Here is a 17610-nt window from a genome sequence, read left to right as displayed (position 1 = left end):
GCTGTAAGGTGAGAAAATGTTTCCAAACAACACATACAGATATTGATCGCTCTGAAACTGCCATCAAAACAAGCTATGTTGGTCTCAGACACATACAAAAAGTGATCTGAGAATTGTACCAGATTAAAACATGGACATCTGGCACATTTGTGTTAATGCATTTTAGTTTTAATCTCAGTGAAAATTGTGATCATAAAAGAAGTATTATTTATAAAATAATGAAAATAAAGACAACTAATGGTCAACCGATATTTAAAACGGTAGATTATGATATCTAGAGAGCAGTGTGATTGATCACAGATACCACTCTGATAAATACATAATATAACACACTCACGCCGCACACACACACACACGACAAGATATATGCAAACAAAAATGCTGGAATAAAAAAAAAAAAAACATTTTAATCAAGTCATGAAAAACATTGAAAACCGATTCCGAAATCAGTAGATTGAAAAGTGGGACTATCGTTTGTGTTAATCTGCCAAAACAACACGATTATCAGCAAATGTTCATCATTTCAGCCAAATATCTACCTTTATATACTGGCCTATTACTACAAACAACCACTAAAATAATGATACAGTTTACCCATAATAATGACTTTGTACAGCCTCAAGCCATTCTAAAAATGTATCACATGATGAGCTCAAATAAAAATCTATAAATGTATTACGTCATTTAACTTGGATCTTTCATCGACACCCATTCACTTCCCTGACAATTCTGCTCAACATCTGAGCTCCATGCAAACGCATCTGAAGGGCAACAACAAGCCACAGAATCAAACTGATCATTGACCTTATTAAACCCATTTAAGCTGTATTTAGGGCAAGCCATACCTTAATATAACCGTTGAGGGTAGCCCTGGACACAGAAACAGGTGGCTTAGAGAAGAGATCTGCTCTATTTGGGCCGTCTGGCATTTGTGACCGAATCAGATGTGTAAACGCACTTACACAAGTAGAGTAACAGCACATGTAAACATCCTCAACATGAACCAGATTCTGCACAGCCAGTATCTCATACGGAGTCATCCAGTCTCATAAGAGCACAAATGTAATACATTAGCTCATCCAAATATTCGCCGAAAGTTTGGCTTCATCTCAAGGTTTAGTTGAGCAGAACTGATTTTCCTATAACTTGGGAAAAATACCAACTCAGGCCACAGAGGCTTCATGAAAAAGACAAACTTTATTGGTCACGGTTTACTTGGGGGTAATGAACCTCGGATAGTGTCTATTGCCAGGGTTGGGCAATACATAGAATTACACAGGGTTCTCACTCTTTTCAAAGCACAATTTTTCAGGACATTTTTATGTGCCCAACGGTTGTGACATTTAAGCAAGAACACATGAGAGGTCATGGTGTTTATTGTGGTTATTGGATGTTATTCTTTCTGAATTTCATATTCGACAGATTAAATAAATGGAATTATTAAAATTGTCATATCAATTTCAATCAACTATCCTCAAATAAAACTAATTATTTTTATTAATGTCTTTTTTAAACATAACATTGAATAATTATTTGTATCAAATTAAGTGCTTTTATACACAATCCTCAAAGCACAATCTGAAACAACATGATACTATATTTTTGACAAATGAAGCGCTGCACAATAGAACATCACAAATGTCAGATATTGCTTTAATACTTGGGCTGAACAATCTGGACAAAAATTAGATTTGTGTTTATTTATTTTTAAATACTGCAATTGCAATTTGAACTTCAATATGATTATTAAAATTGAAATAAAATTAGTATGTGTTCCCCTTTGATGAGAATTAAGTCATGTGCAAACTTGCTCTACTGCTAGTAGTAATACGGTTCAGAAATATGTGTTCTCATTTTAGATATCTTAAAAAAAATAAATAAATAAATAAAAAATAAAAAAAAACCTCGCCACACCTTCACATTGTATCTGTTCATTGTGCACCTGTTCTAAGTTCAATACAATTTAGTTAAGCAAATCAATAGCATTTGTAGCATAGTGTTTATTACCACAAAAATAAATTTCAACTTGTCGAAAAATAAAAATATATAATATTTATTAAAAAACCCCAGTAAATACTCAGTTTCAAAATTATAGCCAAAAGATGTAAACATTGTGTGTGTTAACAGAGATTCTATCCCACTAATGTTAACACACATAATGTTTACATCGTGTCTATACTTTTGAAACCGTGTGTATTTTAATGTTTACAGACTGGGCCCCACTGACACAGACATTCCTAAGAGAGAGTTGTTTTAATTGCATCTATCATTTAAACTTCAGTAGCAACATCATTAACCATTATTCAAATAGTTTCCGTAACTCAGTTCAATCAGTCAGTTTCAGATGATCAATCCGATACTCAATTCAATGATTCATTCGCATCATCACACATTACAGTCTGCCATTTTTCATATATATTTTTATTTATTTGTATTTTATCCCCTTTTCTCCCCAATTTGGAATGCCTAATTCCCACTGCTTAGTAGGTCTTTGTGGTGGCGAGGTTACCTCATTCCGGGTGGCAGAGGACAAGTCTCAGTTGCTTCCGCTTCAGAGAAAGTCAATCCGCGCATCTGGTCACGTGGTTTGCTGTGTATGACTCACAGCATGCAACTCTCCGCGATGCGTGCACAACTTATCACGCGCCCCATTGTGAGAACTGCCAAGTGCGACCATGAGGAGGTTACCCTATGTGACTCTACCCTCCCTAGCTTCCCCACCCTTCCCAATTTGCTGGCTTAGGAGACCTGGCTGGAGTCACTCAGCACACCCTGGATTCAAACTCGTGACTCCAGGGGTGGTAGTTAGCATCAATACTCATCGAGCTACCCAGGCCCACTACCATTTTTAATACATTAAAATGTTTTAGTAAAAATAAATAAAAACCAGAGCAAACTGAAACCAGATAAAGTCACATTCATCATTCGTTCTTCATTTCTATGGTGCACAAAATCAATCACGAATCAACATTCAGAATGCTCAGAGCTGAAGCTGCTAATTCATAATACGAATGGTTAAATCTCACCCACACCTTCAGTGAAGTGTGACACATAAGCCCTCATCTGCATGGGGTCACATGACCGAATTCTGTTTTAGAGAGTTACTTAAAAGCTTTCAGGTCAGGTCCATCAGGTCAAGTTCACAGTGTTGCATTAATGCCAGTAAAGCTAGGTGCTGCCTCCATAAGCCTGAAACAGGACACAAGGACGTCTGTCTAAGGACATCTCCCAAATTACTGAAGGAGAACTGGCAGGTCCCCACTCAACTAATCAACGACTGATTGGGATGCAGCGAGTGTGTACACACTAGAGATGTTCAAAACCGCATATTTATAAAATCAACTAGTTGCTAGAATGTCAAAATTTGAACAAATTTCCTTTCTCCTTCACTCCTGTGTAACTCTGTGACAGGAGAGCAAATTAACAGCAGTCCATAATAATATATCACAGCATGCCATGCTGCATGAGCCATTAGAGAGTGTTTTGAGAGCAGGGACATGTGGTTGCATATCTTTCAAAATGTCACTACTGGCTGCACATGAGGGAAAGATAGATACACCCTACATCCAGTGGCTGGTGAGGTATCCCTTGTTGCCTGGCAACAGCTCAGCATGTTTTAACCCCTTAAGTAAGTCTTAAGTGATTCAGCAGGCCAGAGAGGGGTGTTCTGCTCCAAAAAGTGACAAGACTTTATTATTCATTGTGGTTTCTGTTTGCAGCTGTGTTTCCAAAAACACATGGAAACATAAAACTGCTCCACTGATCCTGACCCCCGAGCACTGCACGAAATGAGTCTTAGCAGAAATAGTCCCGTGACAGAGGTGGCGGTCCCATCAACAACAGCAGGAAGTACTTAGTTTTAAGGGTTGATAAATACAAAAGCCATAGGCCTAAAATCCATCTCGAGTGATCTGATCACAAGTGGTCAGGTGAGACAAATAGCCATTTACATACATCTCTAGTGACCACTCATGATCGGATTCCAGGAGGGTTGAATGCAATGTGGTCACCGCCTGCTGGACTGAGTTCTGCATACATTCAACTTTTGCTTAAAGAGACGTGACAACCTTTACAACTCCAGAATCACTAAAAGACTGGAATTTCATCTAGCAAAGCTTGTCTTCATATCTTCTAATGTAACTTGCGTCAAATAAAAGCAATGCACTAATTGTACTCTGGAGTAGAAAAACCCTCTTGAACCCATTTGCCAGGATCCCTTAACCTCCAGGTCTATCTCACCACAGGGCACAGTTGGATACAATAGTACAGCTGGCAGTTATTGGTCAGCCTGGTAGTAATTATATTACATTTACTGGGTGTTATACCAGTAGTTGTGATCATGTTTCTCAGGATCAGCAGCTTTCTTACTGTTTTACCAGGCAAAACTGTTTTAGAGGTGACCTATGAGCTTTTCATGTCCTATTTCTTTGCAGAATGTTCATCTAACAATAATAGAGCTAAATTAATGTTTAGTTCTAAACTAGCCCAGACAGTATCTACAGGCTTTTTTTGCATTTATTTTGGGGGAAAATCAGTGGAACTCTGCGGAATAGATTTACTAAATCCGAAAAATACAGAAACGTGGAAAAAATGTTACGTAACGTGCAAGTTTTACCGTATTGGTCAATTGGCGGGAGTGTTAAGGGTCACTACGGATGAATGTGTGGTGATGCTTGTTTGATCAGAGTTGCATCTTCCAGCAATCCTGCTTCGCAAATTCAGCAAACTATAAATCAATCAGAAAAAAAAAAAAAAAAAAATCAATCCATCTCTACAAATAAAAAAGCCCTGTCTTTATACCAAGACTGGGGGGGTCTGTATGTGCCTTGTATCTCATACTGTCTTACCCCTACAACCCATTTCACAGTCTTCATTCCTTCTTTTGGTTCACAAAACCTCTTATATTTTCAGCACCGGTGCTCACTTACGTTTAGGCTGATCCATAAAACAAAGATTCACTGCACAAGGAACTAAACATACACTCACTGTCCCTGAGCGGTCAACTGACCTGTTAATGAGTGTAAAGCGCTCATGGCTTCTATGGATTTACAACATGTTACACCATGCAAGCTTATATTACATGAGCTAAAACCACGTGTTTTAATCCACACTGAGGGTGTGCTCTGAAAACCCCACATTATGTTTTGGTATTCATCATAAACATTAAATATGACATGAGTTGAGGTTAATATTTAGGGAACTATTTTATGGTGATAACAAGCCAGGGCTGTTTTAACCACTTTCAGTGGGTTTAAAACATTTCATCCCCTCTGAGAAATTACCTTCACATTCATTTCTCTAGCAACGATAATATCATCCACAAACAAGCCAAGAATTGTTGTCTGTCTGCATTTCTCTCAACACTTCAGATTTCTCCAAATACTCTTGTAACATTGTAAAGGGAATAGTTTTACACTTGGACTGTAAGAAACTTATTATAGATGTGTTAGATGAAGTAGAGTATCTCCATTTGGACACAATCCTTGGATTTTTCCTCTTAATGATGACAAATTGTCCATCAATTAAACCAATTCAGTAATAGTAGTATACAATAAATGTACACATTATTAATATAGGGATAGTTCATACAAAAATGAAAATTCTCTTATCATTTACTCATCCACATGCCATCCCAGATGTGCATGACTTTCTTCTGCAGAAGATTTTTAGAAGAATATTTCAGCTCTGTAGATCCATACCATAAGTGAATGGTGGCCAGACCTTTCAAGCTCCAAAAATCACATAAACTCAACATTTAAGTAATACATACAACTCCAGTGGTTTAATATATGTATTCTGATGCGATAAAATCACTTTGGGTAAGAAACAGATCAATATTTCAGAATGTGAAAAAGGGACTTAGTAAAAAAGGACTTAAATATTGATCTATTTCTAACCCACACCTATTATATCATTTCTGAAGACATTGATTTAACAACCGGAGTCATATGGATTACTTTCATGCTGCCTTTATGTGATTTTTGGAGCTTGAAAGGTCTGGTCACCATTCACTTATTGTATGGACCTACAGAGCTGAAATATTCTTCTAACAATCTTCTACAGAAGAAAGTCATGCACATCTGGGATGACATGAGGGTCAGTAAATGATGAGTCAATTTAAAGCAATGAAACAATTCTGTGCAATTTCACAAAGTCGCTATTCAAACGCAAGCAAATTTGTGACATTGACAATGTTTATGGTGTTGTAGAAAAGATTGGATTTTCTTTCTTCCATTGAAGTACACACAATTATTTTTGGAACATTATTAAATCCAACCTAGTCTGGGATAAAATGGATCATCATGTCCATGTAAACTTGAGAACATGTAACTGAAGCAAAAGGCAGAAATACCAAATACAAAAAGAAAATTGTTAGGCTAATCAATTAAATTATGTTTTTTTTTTATTATTAAACTAGAAAAAAGCTAAATAGAAGCACTCACTGCATGTGTGTCAGCCAAACAAACTCTTCATTCATTACCGATGAAATTCATAAACTCATTTAATTCTACCTTCAATCCACTGACAAATCAAATGCTGAGGAAATGACATATCTTAGTACAAAACTCCTATGAAGTCTAAAACATGCTAACTAAGACTTGATCTCTTTAAATCACATGTATGCCGTGTCTCCTTGCAGTTCTATGGCCATTATTGAACGTTTCGGTAATTGTTTGGCTTTTCCTTGATGGACAAAGATTTCTGAGAGCACCTGAACCAACAATCCCCCCAAACTATGGCCTCCGCTTACCTTTAAACTTTAACCCTTGATCTCCTTAACTCCATTTTTATTGACTGAAGCCACAGGAAACCTTATGAAAAATATATATAAAAAAAAAATAAAAAATATGCAAAGTCCAAAATCAGTGGCATCAGCTCTTTCTAAATGAACTACAGTTACAAGCTCACTTAGCAAGGGAGGTCTTGCCCTAGAGAGATTAACCAGAGTATTGATGTTTATGTTGTACAGCTCTCAACCTTTGGGTCAGACACTTTATTAAGACATTTTAGAGTATTAATACCATGATGATTGAGAAATTAATGAAAGCTTTTGACTGTACATAAGCAAAGGATGACTGCAAGAGTAGTGCTAAAACTATCCAATATAAAGTGGGGTGAAAATACAACACAGCGAGCTTACGCCATATCCTTACTATATAAATATCAGATTATTGTATGTCTAATGGATCATACCGTATAGTGAAAAGTAATGATCACTACAATAAACCATATACCATAATAAACATAAGGCTGTTTTTACATTACAATCTTACATAGTAAAATACCTCATTTCAATGTGGCTTGGAAAAATGCAAAAGAGGAACAAAAGTAATATTTTATTAATCCAATATGTTTAAAGCTGCAACATCACAGATAAACAAAATGGAAACTAAATGACAGTAGCGACCACTGCGATACGGGGATGTTCAAACAAGACGCGTTCTTGCGTTCAGTTTGCACTATTTTTTTTAATTGCAGGTCGATGTACGGATGCGTCAGACGGACGCTGTCGCTTTTAAAGACGCCGTGTTAGTTAAAAACAGTTCAACTTTTAAAAACGCGTCTTCGTCGCCTTTGGACTCTATTTGGACATTTTTAACGAAAACCGTGTCCTGTTTGAAAGGCTCATTTACTGTCAGTGAGCGTCGGTTTTATTTCAGCACACCCACTTTCAGAATATACATAGTAAACATGAAGCTATCATGGTCTAATTTAATGGGGTCCTTCCAGCAGTTCAGATGGCATCTCATCGGCTCGACACACGTACCTGATTCCGCTCTCCGAGCCCTGAAAGACCTTTGGAAACGCGAGTGTTTCCTGCGCGTGGACGTGTGCTCTGAGCCACTCCGAATGGAAGTAGTAGAGTCCAAAAACTCATCGGGCAGTCCGGGCTCCGGCACCGACAATCTGGTCTGAGTGTGAACTGTGTGTTCTCGGAATCCGCGAGAACTCCGCAATTTTCACACTCCTCCTCCTCCTCCTCCTCTCTTGCTGTCTCGCCCGCCCTGACTGACTGAGTGAGCGAGTGAGCGCAGCTTAAAGCTACAGGAGGCGATTTTAATGTGCGCGTGTGCGTTCCGCAGAGGGAGGCATGCGTCAACTCACCTTACACTCTAGCAATTTGAGGAGAGGAGAGACTTAATGGCTTCTAGATACACTGTCTTTAATAAGCAGTAACTCATAACTTGTAAATTAAACATTTAAATTAAACTGCACATAAACATGTATTTACATTAACTATTATATAATGCATGACTCTTAATTATTAATATTAATATTTTTGGTTTTGGGGACATTTGATTAATTCATGATTGATGTAGGCATTGATGTTGCACTGAATTGCATATCAGCTTGATGTATTTACTATGTGTTACTTTCTATATTTTGATGCCATCTTCTGTAATTACTTGAAGCCGTAATGTATTTTTCTGTATTGAATAGTACTTTTAGTAGCTCTAAACTGTCTTGCAATTGAAAAATTTAAAGCAACAGAATTTGTTCCCTTTAGCTAGCATATAACAAATACAAGAGGCTTAAAATCAAGCTCTCTGTGAGGCTTTGTATCAGATGTCTTAATCAGTTTTAAGGATTTGAACTCCACATGCCGTTTATAAGTGAGGAGAGGGAGATTGTTTTAATTCCTAGACAGATTAACAATATTTCAAGTGGACGGTTTCAGCCTTTGGCCTTAAGCAAATGTCATCAGACTTTATTTGCTTCTCCCATGACTTCACTAATGCCTTATTGCTTTCGTCACCTCACCTCCCCGCAAGGACGTGCAGAACTGACAGCTTGGTATCTGTTGGCTGTCATAGAGTAATGAAACCTTTAAATGCACTGGGCAAACTTCACTTACCTCACTTACTCTTTCAGCAGGTCACTCCCACTCCCATAAGTGGGAGAATATTTAGTGCAAATACAATAGTTTCTAAATGCTATTAGTATGAAATTGATCTAGATGAAGCATCATCATTTTCTTTATGTGTCTGGATTGGTTACAGGTGCAGTGTGTAACTGTGTGATCCATTCACAGTGCCTTACATCCAGGATCTCTGAGACATATCTGATCAGCAGTTTTAGTGCTATCTTAACAAGTCGACATTTGAACTTAGGAGACCTTTCATCTTTGAACTTTGACCTTAAATACCACATGAATTTAGATACAATATCCTCCCTTCATTCCTACCCCTGCTCGAGCTGCCTGACCTGTGCTCTAAAGCTTTTCACATAACCATGGTTCATGGGACTTCAACCTTTGACCGCAGAAAACAGTTGTTTGGGTGTATAAGCATTGACTTCTTAGCCCGAGACAGAGCACTGGTATTAAAATGAATGGGGAAATTGGAACCCCCAATATGGCGGGTGTAGAAAAGGATGTCCTGCCACAGGTAAAAGAGCCAATTACTTTTTAGATCCAGAAATAACCTGTCAGTCAACTCGAGAATATGCATGCTCATTAGCTGGACCGGCCTGAAAATGTTTTTTTTTTTTTGCATGATCTGAGCTAAAGAAGCACAATTTATGATACCAATGTTGGCAGATTTTACTGCTGATTTGAAATATGTTCTTTTGGTCTTTCGCAATAAAGTAGATAGGAGCTGTATGTTTATGCAGCTTATATCCAAAATAGAAAATATCTACCCAGGCACGTTCCCAAGATAGCTGCAGAGTGGACTGACTTTCCTTGAAAGAGACTTTGGTATAAGTTTTTTCTTTTTTTTAAGTCATTCTATACAGACAATCAAGCTCAACCTATTTTAAAGAATTTAAACACGGTGCGAGAAAGACAACTTAACATGAACAACTGCAACTCAGTCTGTTGATAACCATCTTCAAAGCATCAAAGGTATTTAACAGATATTTGAGACTTAGTAAACCTGTACTGGCATGTTCTAAGGTTGAATCCAGTCACTTATTTTTCTTTTGCTTTTCCAAACAAAAATGTTTACATTTGTTATTTGTTAGTAATGCAAAACTTGTCAGAACCTGTTACCTTAAGAAAGAAAAGATCTCTTTAATTTCTCAATTGTGAGAAATATGCAATTGTACATGCTGTTCTGCTCTGTGTATGTGTTTCTGGCCTTCCACGTGTGTTCAGTTGACCCCAGATGCAGGCTGCAGTGCGCATGATAGCGAGTCAATATATTTAGCAACTGCTGACCGGTTTTCCTCTTTATCATGTTCCGCATACTTATTTCTGTGATCTGATTAAGGTCACACCCGTCCAACAAGGTCAACCGTAAGGCATCACGGCTGGAACATCTGTATAGGGCCTCCTTCCTGTACACCCATTTTCTCCCCCTTGACATTAGGCCTTATTACCGCTTTCCTATTGGCTGCTTATTGTCTAATGAAAAATATAAATTACATGCTTGCTCTAATAAACATTGAGTAGATTGAATACAGACCGACTGTGTGTGTTGTCGTTCTTTCTACTTCCTTCGCAAAGTCTCCATAGACTCAGACTCACGACTGCACATCACTGGGAACGAACATAGAAAGACGGGACAGGGGAATTGGAGATCGCGACTAGATCAAAAATATTCCTAACATCAATAGTAACTTGAAATGGATTCTTTCACTTAAGACACCCTAGTCTCGTGGACTTTGCAGGAACCTGCAAATGAAGGCCACGAGAACGCAAGTCCATATCAAGAGTGCCATTTGGGACTGAGCATAACTTTCACATACTTTTCACATACTTTTTGGCGATTCACATTATTTGTGCATATCACCACCTACTAGGCAGGAAGGATAATTTAAAGTAAAAAAGGACTTAAATCTGTTTCTCACCACACCTATCATATAACTTATAAAGACATGAATTTAACCACTGGAGTCATATGAATTACATTTATGGTGCCTTTATTTGTTTTTTTGGAGCTTCAACGTTTTGGTCACCATTCACTTGCATTGTGTGGACCTACTGAATAGAAATATTCTTCAAAAAAATCTTAATTTGTGTTCTGCTGAAGAAAGAATGTCATACAAATCTGGGGTGGCATTAGGGTTATTAAATTATGAGATAATTCTAATTTTTGGGTGAACTATCCGTTTAAGTCTACTGCAATATTTGAGCAACCTCTGAGCAACAAAAATGTATTTCGGGAATACAGCTACAGACCAAGCTATTTTGGGTGTTTAACATTATCAGATCATCATCAGAAGTTATTCATCCTATGATTAGCAGAATATTTCTGGATAAAATATTCACTTGATTTCCACCTACTAAACCCTCCACAAACATGACTTCATTTAGTGGTGTCTCAAAAAGGTTACAATACCAAACCTTGTATGACATTAACAGATCTAACTCTACTGTACAAAATGTTAGTTTAAATGCAATTTCATTCTCTTTTGTCATTATCGTGCTGGGAATATGACACAAACCTTTGGCAGTTTTTTTTTCTCTGGGTCTACAGGTCCACCAGGGTGCTCACAGCATTTGAACTCAGACGCCTGACTGTCTCAAGGGGAACAGACCTCTGTGTCAGAGGACATTAACCTTCGACCTCTTGCCCAATCCAGGCATTAACCTCTGTGTATCAGCCAGCCAGAGGAGAGGAGAGATGAGCGAGAACAAAAGAGAGGGAGATGAGAAAAGACTCTGTTGCAATATTTTGTGTTTTGGATGCTGGTCCCCATCAGCATTAGATCCTGGAGTGTTGCTGTCCCCACCATCTTTAAGGGTAGTTCACCCAAAAATTCATATTCTGTCATTATTTACACACCCTCATGTTGTTCCGAACCCATTTCACATTCTTTCTTCCATGGAACACAAAAGGAGATGTTAGGCAGAATGTTAGCCTCAGTCACAATTCACTTATAATGCATGTTCTTTCCTTACAATAAATGTGACCTCAATGATGAACCTCACTTGATCTCTTGAAACTCATATTACCTATAAGTTTAGAAACAAAAGAGTCTAAAGAGTGATTGTATTTCTGGTCTAAAGACATTTGTTACAGCAATTCTAATGGCTGAAGGGATATTTACTCTCTATCTCCTTAGATTTGTTAAACCCAGTTCGTGCCAAACCGACGAGGTCAAGAAAGGGCAGCAAGTCAAGTAGCTGAGATGTAAAATAAACAAGTGTCAAGTTTCTCCCTCGAGAGCTTTTCGCAAAACATCTATTCAAATCATATGCTGAACGCAAAACTCTGGAATTAAACTATTGCATGCACATTTAATGTTGATCTGCTCTGATCTGAACAACAGCTGAGAGGCTGCTGGAATTCCTACATTTCTTTTTTATATTGTTGGACAAGACTTGCTGTGACTGTATTGTTTTGTAAGAAAAACTAAAAAGATGATTGATGTTAGATATTTTTGCCACTCTTAGGCTACTTTCACTCTTGGTTCAATTGGATTGAACCCGAGTTCGTTTCCTCCCCCTGCCCACGATGGTCTCTGTTAATATCATATTATTTGAGTCCGAAGTGCAGTCCAAACATCAATGTGAGTACAAGCATAACTAGGTAACAACTCAAGAAAACATAATCTTCACAGTGTTAATGTAAGCTGTACTAAGCACATATGAGAAATGTATTATACCAAAATAATTGTGATCCGAAGCCTGTAATGATGCGAAATAAACGTCATCAATAGAGGTTCACTTCTGCGATTTGGAACGATTGCATTCATATCAGCAACGAACCGTACCAGAGTTCACATGAACCGTACCCCAGACCACCTTTTCAAGAGTGCAGTTCGCAAAGCAGTGTCAATGTTAGTGTGAAAGTACCCTTATTCGTAGAGATAGAAAAGAAAGGATCTTAAATGATGGAAAGAAGAGGGGGAATGGGATTGGGGAAAGCAGTAAGCCATATTTGAAATCGCAACACCTGCATGAGCACCAGTAAATGTAAAGCTTCCAAGGCTTCACAGCATTGTTGAGGATCTTCAAAGGCAAGCTTTCATTAAAAAAGTTTGTGTTTCTTTATCATAATCGGGGTGCTTGCTAATGCATGTACAAAACCCCACAAATGAATCAGGCTTTTCAAAAAACATTCTGTTAAACCGTCAGTAAATGACACAGGTGATCCCCACAGCTGCCAAAATCATGACCTAGATAAAGATGTATTCATATATGATCAGAGTAGCATGAAAACATAAGATTTAATATTCTGTTTTTGCAGGGCTCCAAATATACTTCTAAAAATAGCCTTCACAGGATTATCTCTTGAACAGGAAGCTTTTAGAGCATTCAGTAATGGATCATTCCAGGTTTTATTGTGAGTGTCACATTCTCTGGGATTCAAAGTTAGCCTCTTTCAGCTTCATGATATGTGTCAGAAAGAGGGTGGGAGGTGATTTCATCCCATTTTATCACTTTTTAAAGTATTTTTTCCCCCTAAAGCTCAGGCATGGAAAGACACAAAAAGGTTTTTTTCTCGAGGTGAGAGACGAGTTTCAGAACAGATCTTACAAATGTCTAAAACTCCTCAGATTTGCCAAAATACCGAAGTCTGCAATCAAACGAGAGATATCGATATAAACTAAAACATCAATCGTCAGATTCTTACCAGATTAAATAATCTGAGCCATGCTATCAACATTCATTTTATAGCTCAGTACTATTACTCAATGTTAAAAATGGTCTCGTTTGTGTCCATTTTTATTTCTCCAAGGGAATTTTAGTAGAAACATCTAAGATGAAGTTGATGCTTCAATGACACTGAGAACTTTTTTTTCTTGAGGTGCAAGACAACAACGTCTCTGATCACCGTCTCTGGTGCTTTCTTGTCATAAAAATGGTTTGCACCCCAGTGACTGGTGGCCAATAGAGTATTTACTTACATCTTCGGACTTTAACCTACATTCGCAGGCCTCTCAAACACTTTGGCTGTCTTTAACAAAGTTCAAAGGAAAGGTGAACCGGCTTGACAATATAAATAATCTTTTAATAAAACAAAAAGACACAAACATAAACACATTCAGGGCAGCTGCCCGTAACACACGCTCTCTCTCTCTCTCTCTCTCGAACTGCCGCCTCCGGTCGCCTTTATCCCTCCCGAGGGCTTGATTAGCATGATTAGGGGCCGGGTGTGCAGCATCATGACCCGGCCCCGCCCTCCTCCCTGCCACACTGTCACTTCTGTGTCTTTACTCAATTTTGAAATCTAGGTTGCCACTGGTGTATGTGTGTGTGTGTGTACATTTGAATAAGTATGCCGAAATCTAACAGAAGGACAAGTCCCGGCCTATCACAGGGAGGTGGTTTGTGGTCTATCCTTTCCTTGTGCATTCCAAGCGTGTCTTCTTGACCTACTTTGTGGTCTTTGGTTAATCTCTGTACGAGAGAGAGAGTGGTCTGGGAGGGGCTGCTTTGCTTTTCGTCTGCCTCATTTGACTATCAGATGAAAGGACAGAGCCCCTTGAAAAAACATTTCCAAGCAGACAGGGGATTTGAATGTGCCATCACAGCAATCTTGGTCATTGTTATTCTTGCTCCCTATGATCTTTGCCTACAGTGATATAAGCACCGGAATCTTATATGTCACATAAGATTCTATCCTCCTGCTGAATCCTATCTACCCTTGGACCCATAACAATTCTATTTGCTGAACAAACTTTTAATGGATACTTAGAACCTGATTAGAAATTGCACCATACGGAAATCTATTATTAATGTATTAAATAAACAAAATCACTTTTTTGACTCTAAATATTCTAGTTTTTTTTATTTTTAATTATCTCCACCTACGTTTTCCTATATTACATGTCAACCGTTTTTACATATTTTAATATTTCTTCCTATCTGATCTCACGAAAATGATGTGACTGTGGCAACATTTTTGCAAATTTATATTACGTGGTTCCTAACACACATTGCAGCAGATTCGAGGTGAAATGTCCACTGTATGGCGCTAAAAGAGAGTCAGATTTGAACACTTTATCGAGTTTTAAATCAACCTCTCATAACCTAACTGGTACAATACTGACTACCGCAAAATTTTATTTTGACTTGCCCCTATTTTTCTTTAAAAGAAAATACAAAAATCTGGTTTCCAGTGAGGCACCAATCCGTAAATGTTAAAATACTCACTATTTCAAACTTAAAGCCACAAGACATAAATAATATGTTTACATGATTTTAGTGTAATAAAATCACTTACTAACAATTTCTGTGTAAAGTTATAGCCAATTTTACTAATTCATTGCCATTCTATGATGTCAAAAAACCCTAAAATTACTGTAGAAATTATGATTTAAACAACTTTACAGCTCAAATAATACATGAAGAATTAACGTAGTTCTTTTATAATATTGTAAACCCCGCCTTTCTAGTATACTGTTACTTTGATTTTGCTTTTTTTTAACGAAAAGGCTGGATGAGTACAACTTTTTTTTTTGTAGTAAACAACATAATGCCCCAAATGCTGTCAATTGAGCTTAACTTGTATTAAACCCGGAATATTTCTTAAATATCACCAGGAAATTGCAGAGATACAGTACATACAATGAGCCATATAAAAATCTTTTAGCAATAATGTCGGTATAGTAACATGTTTCTATGAGTCTTGGTTGATTTCATCAGCTAAACTATCGACACCAAGGTCTGTGTCTGTATCCCCCTACTGCTTTGTTTTTCGGTGCAAAAAAGGTGTCTACCCTGAAAAAGGAATCTAAAACCAAAGTGATTGCATCTCAAATGCATTAAATTCAGTCAAACAATGATTATCTTTTTCACACTCAGCTACAGGCATAAACTGTCTGTGACTATTTAGCAATTCATTTTGGTTTACAATGTGGTCAATTATCACCTGCCACCAATAGTATACTTAAATCTTAAATGTAAAAATACAGACATTTTCTATATATATATTTCTCCGCCCCATAAAACAAACTGTTCTCAGCAGGTGACAAACAAACTCTAAAAAACATGTCATGTTGTGCCTGGCCTTGTTTCTAACTTAACATGCCATTCTCTTGAGGTCCCTTTGATATTGTTTGTAGGGCAGCCTTTTGTACAGAAAGCACAAATTTCCATGTGGACTTTGTCGTGCGTCAGAATCTTTCCAAATCGTGGTAAACAGGTAATAAAAAACACTATATCGGCTTACCAGAACAAACAGGGTTTTCCCAATGACACAGCTAAGAAAGCATCCTAGGTGAGATTTTATTACGCCGTGTTAAAAGGATTTAGTTATTCTGTCTCTCTTGTTGAAGACCTCTCGACGCCTTCATCTGTGTCAGATTGCTGATGCTAAGGTTGATAACGGATCTTGTTTGTTTAGAGCAAGAGTTACAGACCTCTGATTCAGTGTGAATGAAACAGAGGGAAGTTTAACTCTATATGGTGATCTCTTCTTTTAATGTGATAGTTCACCCAAAAAATTACATTTCTTGTCATTATTTACTTACCCTGATGTTGTTCCAAACCATATGCTGTTATCTTTTCCATACAACAACTGTTCATAAAGACTTGCCTATTTACAGTCTGTCCAGCTTTGAAAGCACATTTCCCAAACTGAAAAGTCAATATCTTCCCTCCGTTGTAGCTTGCAAATCAAATATGTCACATTTTGATGCATCATGTCATAGTGGACATCAGTGAAATCATCAAACATCATTGGTTCTTGGGGTAACTACTTCTTTAACACTCCTTTAACAAAGAGAGAGAAAGATGAAATATCGACAAATGTCTAACATGAAACGTACATTCAAAGGTCATGTCCTAATGAAGTTCTAGTAGGTCAAAATCAGCCTTTGACTTATAAACAGCCCAATCTGCATTGTTAGAATGAGACCCACCTGTTGGGGAAACTCAGCTGTCAGCGAGACACCCCCACTCTCCTCACCCAGTGAACTGATCAGAGGACAAAGAGAGACAACTCTGCAAGGTTACACTGTCTCTCTCTCTCTCTCTCCCTCTCTCTAGACTGGCATGCTCAGGGGGAGAAAGAGGGTGGGGGTGGAGGAAAGCGGACATGTACCCCCCGGGCACGTTTCCTCTGTTCCCACGGGGGCATTGACATTCAATTGCCCCTGTTTGCTCATTATCAGAGCAGCATGGAGGCTGTTTTAATAGGCTGTACACAGCACTGATAAAACCCTTCATTTCAAAGGGGGAAAGGAGTTCAGTCTGCAGTCCACAACATCCATCTCTCTCTCTGTGTTTATCTCTATCTCCCTCTCATCGTGTCTTTACTTCACACAAGCAGTGCAACACAACAAAGATCTCTCCCATTAGAAACAAGTGTTTACAGTCAGAACGTTTACATGCACTTTAAAAGTTCTATTCATCTTTTTAAAATGTCATGTAAGCGCTTTAATCTGACTGAAATTATACCACTACGATTTTTGCGAAGTCGGACTAACAGACTTAGATTATGGTCTACTTGCCTCGCTAACTGCCCTACTGCTAATACTCTGAAAGACGGAGGGGATGTGTGACATACTTTACCAGCACTTTCTCAGCTGCCGTCTCTCCTTCAAATATTCAATTACACATTGTATTGTATCATATATATATTTGAACAGCCAGTTTACTAATTTACTCACCCTCATGCCATCCCAGATGTGTATGACATTCTTTCTTCTTCTGAACACAAATTAAGATTTCAGAAGAATATTTCATGGGTACAAGAATTCTGAAGTTCCAAA

General features: G+C 37.9%; 1 protein-coding gene across 3 annotated transcripts in view; it reads right to left on the bottom strand.

Annotated features, from left to right (window-relative positions):
- nrip1b (nuclear receptor interacting protein 1b) overlaps positions 1-16169 on the bottom strand; it is a 38097-nt gene extending 21928 nt beyond the window's left edge. For 2 of the 3 annotated variants that reach the window (XM_052117782.1, XM_052117781.1), the window contains exon 1: positions 7769-7994. The gene's annotated coding sequence lies outside the window, so the exon portion shown is untranslated. Of the gene's footprint in view, positions 1-7768; positions 7995-16067 lie in introns of those variants that run through there. The other variant, XM_052117783.1, reaches the window with a different exon arrangement.
- Positions 16170-17610: the final 1441 nt, after the last annotated feature.

This window comes from Xyrauchen texanus, chromosome 44 (assembly GCF_025860055.1).
Source record: "Xyrauchen texanus isolate HMW12.3.18 chromosome 44, RBS_HiC_50CHRs, whole genome shotgun sequence".
NCBI classification, from domain to species: Eukaryota; Metazoa; Chordata; class Actinopteri; order Cypriniformes; family Catostomidae; genus Xyrauchen; species Xyrauchen texanus.
The sequence above is the reverse complement of the archived record's forward strand: the minus strand, read 5'-3'. Positions and strand labels throughout refer to the sequence as shown.